The sequence below is a fragment of the Brachycentrus maculatus genome, unplaced genomic scaffold (assembly GCF_059751285.1).
Source record: "Brachycentrus maculatus isolate JH-2025_06_01 unplaced genomic scaffold, ASM5975128v1 h1tg000220l, whole genome shotgun sequence".
NCBI lineage: Eukaryota > Metazoa > Arthropoda > Insecta > Trichoptera > Brachycentridae > Brachycentrus > Brachycentrus maculatus.
This window is the reverse complement of record NW_028280971.1, coordinates 844,001-850,000: the sequence shown is the minus strand read 5'-3', so window position 1 is coordinate 850,000 and position 6,000 is coordinate 844,001. Positions and strand designations below refer to the sequence as shown.

Here is a 6,000-nt window from a genome sequence, read left to right as displayed (position 1 = left end):
ATTCCCGATGAGTAATTTCTATTTCTCATTTTGGGACACGGGATTAAGGTTAACAAGACTGGAACTGAAATAAGTTACAAAAAATATTTTTTTAAATTACCAAAACTAATACATTGCAAAATATAAAAACAATAAAATGTGTAATAAAGAGGCATAAGAAGCATATTTAAAATAAATAAATGAGAAAATATAAAAAATAAGAAAATATAAAAAAACATAAGGTAAAAACAAAATTAGAAAATATGACTAAACACTACTATCACATGACATCAACATTCTCAATACAAATTATAACTTTTAATTGATTTGAACTCACTTTGTGATAATATCTATACATTTTAAATTATAGTTGCACTTGGTAAATACCACATTTTTAAAAATCAATTTGTGATACGTGTTTCGATGTATTCCGGATTATTTTCAAATGTCGTATGTGAAGCTTGGTCTAAATTTTAGTGTTGTATCCTTGGGATGATGAAAGTTGAAGAGGGGGAAGAGTTGTTTTTTTATCCGTGGGAACATAAGACAATAAGGGGAAGGTTTCAGTTATTGTCATATTGTTTATAATGGGTTTATTGTTATTTATATTTTCATGACTTTCTATTGTTGTAGTTTTTTACTTTCGTATCAATATTTTTGTTGGATTTCTACATTATTGTTGTTATATGTATGTGTGATCTTTATACCACATATTAAATGGTTAGCAAACTTCAAAAAATTATTTTTTGTTAGGTACACATAATTTATGTTGCTTGATTCTCGTTTTGAATTTTCCGGAAGATTCATATTTACAAACTTCCACAGTCGTAGTTTAATTTATATATGCTACTGTAAAGTAATAATTTTTTATTGTATATATATATATATATATATATATATATATATATATATATATATATATATATATATATATATATATATATATATATATATATATATATATATATATATATATATATATATATATATATAAATACATATATATATATATTAATATATATATATATATATATATATATATATATATATATATATATATATATATATATATATATATATATATATATATATATATATATATATATATATATATATATATATATATATACATGTGTGAAACATGATGCATTGTAAAAGAGTCAAACTTGATTAAGGTTCTTGGGAGACATGCTAAGTACATCATGGAATTACTAACTAAATCGCCTTTTCTCGACGTCCTACACCGTACTTCCTTTATCGTATATGTATTATAGTATAAATAAATGGAAACAAGGATGACATAGAGAGTAGGATAAGGTAAGGAGTTGAGAGGGAGAGGATGAATGAGAGTCTCCACGGAAGAGAAAACATAATTATAGGGTTCTACAGATAGATAATGATTGACAAGTCATTATTATTCATCAGGCCCTGGATAATTGACTTTATGGATTATACATGATTACTGTAGGCTTATGTTCAAATGGAGTAAGCTATACGTATACTTTATGAAATTTCTCAGTTGATGGTACCATAATAAGGCATATTTCTAAATTACCCACATGTGAAAAGGATCTAAGAGCATTGTACATATACAAGATTTAAAATAGAATGCAAATTTATACGGAAATTTTTACATACTGGGGAACGCCTGAATTCTACTCGTAATTTCTGAGATTCAGTTCTTGCTCATATGCGAAAATGTACAACGTCATGAGATTTACGATATATGTAGGAGTTTCAAAAGTCATGGGTGAATGATGGCACGTGTGTAAAGTGTCACTTGACAATCCTGTAGCAGGTTTTAAGACCTGTAATTACCCAGACATCCATATTTTTATTCATCTATGTTGAGATGTTAAAAAAGGTGTGTTATTTTGAGCAATGAAAATTGTTTTCTCCTGAGAAATACATAGATAAACTAAAATAAAAAAGACATTTAAAGTTCGTAACAAGGTATTGTGACGCATAAGGGCGGTAAAGAATGTTTTCAAGTATTTATTTGCAGAAATTATAAATCTTTACTAGAGAATGTTGAAAACAACTTGAAATAAATCACCTGCTTTCACTTTGCTTAAATATAATATATATAAATAACGTTTAATTTCAATTTATGGACGAATTTATTAATTTTCTGACACTAAGCATTTTTGAGGAAAGCAGTGGGGTGGGTATTTTATTCTCCCCTGTATAAGGTCGACTAAACTAAATTTCAACACTTTGGTGCACAGCTTAAAATAAAAACTACCCAGACAGTTAGGTCCGTAATCCCTGGCTTGGACAAACATTAGAATATAAGTCTAGGTTTCTTTTTCAGTTTATTTATCCTAAGCCTTAGTGTAAGGGGGTGGAAAAAGGCTTAAGAGGTCAGACGAACCATAGTTGCTTATTTTTCTTTCAGAATTATCCAATTGAAAATTGAAAATAAATATCAATTGCATGTATTTGATAATTTATATCTGAAGCACTAACTTTGTGATTTTCCAATTTATAATTAAAATGTAACTTTGTTTTCTTCTTCTCCGTCTTAATCCTCATTGCTGAGGGTTGTGACCCTTGCAGAAGCAATGACTCTTCTCCAGTTATCTCTTGACTGCGCTGCACGTAGCGCTCCAACCACTGAGGTGCCTACTGCTGCCTTAATTTGATCGGTCCAGCGTTGTTTAATAACTTGTTTTAAAATCACTATATTTTTTTATTATTAAGTATATGTATGTATTTTATGTATGTAAGTTTTAATTTTATATGTGTGTATTTAATATATGTAAGTTTTTTATAAATATATGTATGTATTTTATTTTATTTTTGCTTTCATCAGTATCACAACATAGATGCAGAGGTTGTGAAGAATTGTTTTAAAATATAGAAAACCTTAAAAATTGAAGAAATATCGTGTAAATACAATAAGTAGATTATATGTTTTATACTTTTTGGATTCTACTTTAATTTTTTTTTTAATTATTGCCAATCGAAATTATTGCAAATTTTGTTATTTTTGCCAATCGAAATTACTGAAATCAGTTATACCAAATAGAAGTCTAATAGCGAAAGCTAAAATATATCAGTTCACAACGTAGTCCTGATGCGAAGCATAAAATTGGTAAAATAAGGATGAAAGTACATAGACTGAATGTAGTTAAAATGCAATTTTGAAGACGAATGTCTGTCAAAAAGATCCATGAGAGATATTAGAATGGTGAAGTAAGTAAGTAGAATAAAATGCAAGGGTGAGATGGCAATATCTTTTTAATTGAGTGTTGAGATGGTTTAGATATGTGAAACGAATGAGTTAGAAAAAACGATGAAACTTATACGTATATGAGGCAAATGTAGTTGGGAATAGAAGCAGAGTAAGACCGACGAAAACTTTGCAAGATCACGTATTTCAAATATGGTCAGATCAGGAGTTGGAATAATCGGCGGTATGTATGAGGAGAAACATGAATGTGGATGTGGCGAAGAATATTTGCAAAGATAGTGTGGTGTAGTAGCATTCTGTTCTCTCTGCCTACCCCTGTTAGCGGTTTGGTTGTAAGATAGTTATTTGATTAGACAAACGAAATTTGTTTATTTCAATGCAGAAATAAAATAAAACAAATAAGTAAACTACACTCAATCTTGATTTAACTAGATTCGACAAACTCTAAAGAAAATTTCATCAGATATCTGAATAAAATCCATCATCAAATTAATTTAAATTTTAATGTCAAAGGAGCTTTAGGTTCATGTAATTTCTTATTGGAACAATAACCATTATTTCCTTATGTTTTGAATATTGCATTAACTTTGTGCATCATATTGATATATTATTTCGAGAAATAAAAATACGTTGTGTTCTGATCCACTCACATTTTTATTAACCAACTAGTTTCGGCAACAACCTGTTGCCCTCTTCAGGGTTTAATTTATTACTACTAGTAATAAATTTAATTTAATTTATTACTACTAGTAATAAATTTAATTTAATTTATTACTACTAGTAATAAATTTAATTTAATTTATTACTACTAGTAATAAATTTAATTTAATTTATTACTACTAGTAATAAATTAAACCCTGAAGAGGGCCACAGGTTGTTTCCGAAACTATTTGGTTAATAAAAATGTGAGTGGATCAGAACACAAAGTATTTTTATTTCTCGAAATAAAATATTTCCTCAGTTTTATGTACAATTTTCTTACATTTCTGTTTATGGCATGCAAGTAAATAAATTGTCTTCTTAAGTTTGGTTACATTTATATAATAAAAAAATATTTTTCTTGATACTTATTACTGTAACTGGTCTTTATTACGTTATGTATTTTATCGTATTTGTTTTAATGCGACTTGTTTTCATGTCTTAGATAATTTCTGAAAATCAAGTTATTATTGTATTATAGAAGGTTTCCTTTATAAATTCGTAAAATCAAGGAATTAATGTTGTTTTTAGGTTATTTTATTACACAATAAGTTAGTATTTTATTAATAAAATTCAATTAAAATGAATTGTTACATTTGAAACCATACGATATTTTTATAGATTAAACCCACAAAAGTTTACGAAAAAAAACATTGATTTTACTTCGTATGTTCCAGTTATTCTAACTTTCAAAAGCACGTTTGTCTTTACGCTGTGAAAATCTGTATGAAATATTCCACAGTTGAAATAATAGTATTTGATATTTCTGATACATTTCGACGGTAACGTAACATTCCACAATATCATGTTTTTTCAACCAATAACAATATGGATTCCTTTGTTATTCATTCTATCATACATAAACTGTTCTCTAAAAAGATAAATCTTAGGTTTGCTTTTTAAGATAATACTCCTAGCTATAAATTATTTTAAAAATATTGAATATATTTTGAAAAAGAAGTTAACATGTAAATTTAAAATCCTCCTCCGTAGTGTAATGGTCAGCACGCTCGGCTACCGTTCTGGAGGTCCCGGGTTCGATTCCCAGGGGGGTTTAATAAATATAAGTGATTTTTTCACTCTAATATTTATTCAATATTACACTGGACTGGTACCTGAAGTGGAGGGCTGATTACCTTTCCTTCATGTGTAAACGATCGAGATAACACTGCGTTTATATGAAGCAGTGCCCTATGCATCATTGGGGTGCGGATAAGGGTTTTATTTATTATTATTATTAAATTTAAAAGTAATACATAATAGACAAATTTCATAATTTCAGTCATGAATAATACATACATATTTTGAATATATTTTTTTCATGGACAATATTTCCCTCTACAATTATTTACGATGAAAAAAGGATACCAGGAGAGAAAAAGAACACCATATTTTAGGAATGATAGAGAAAAGAAAGATAAATTTATAAGGCATATGTAGTTTTTGCGTAACAATAAATATTTCACAGGTTTGAGGTTAGTAAATACCTATCCCTGACAATGACAAGGTGGTTGTCGAAACCGGTTGGAGAAAAGTACCAAAAACAAAAGTGACTAAAAAGTAAGCTGTAGTTTTGTATTATAAAGTTCTATGAAATATGCCACAAAGTTTCTGCAAAAAACATTCAATAGATTCAATTATTGAAATTAAAATAAATGAATTACTGCTTATTCAAGTGGTATTACACAAAGTGAACGATGAATAATAAGGAAAGTGTTAAAATAAATGACTTTATCTGAGCTTAAAATTAAATTAAAAACTCATGGTGTAATCACTCTTATAATAAAACGTTTGACCTCGGCTCTTAACGCATATTTGTGCTGTAACCCTTAGTGCATGTTGGCCTTCGGGTCGACTTAAACATTTTGTATAGTTTGAAGCGTGTAAATAGTGCTATGGTAGGGAAGGGTAGTATTGTTTGCATGCTGTTGTAGTGATTGTCCTGACGAAGAGACGGGTACGACTCAAAACCGGTTGACATAAAAATCTCAGTGAGTGGTTATATAATAATATTACTAGCATTTTTAGAAAACAATAAATAAGTAAAAGTCTCATAATATTCTTCTTCAAACCCTCTATGGTGCATAGAGCACTGCATCACATAAACCCAGTGTTATCTATTTTGA

General features: G+C 28.3%; 1 protein-coding gene across 1 annotated transcript in view; it reads right to left on the bottom strand.

Annotated features, from left to right (window-relative positions):
* Positions 1 to 6,000, bottom strand: part of LOC148306930 (methanethiol oxidase) — a 223,294-nt gene that overhangs the window by 23,081 nt on the left and 194,213 nt on the right. The gene's annotated exons all lie outside the window — the stretch shown is intronic.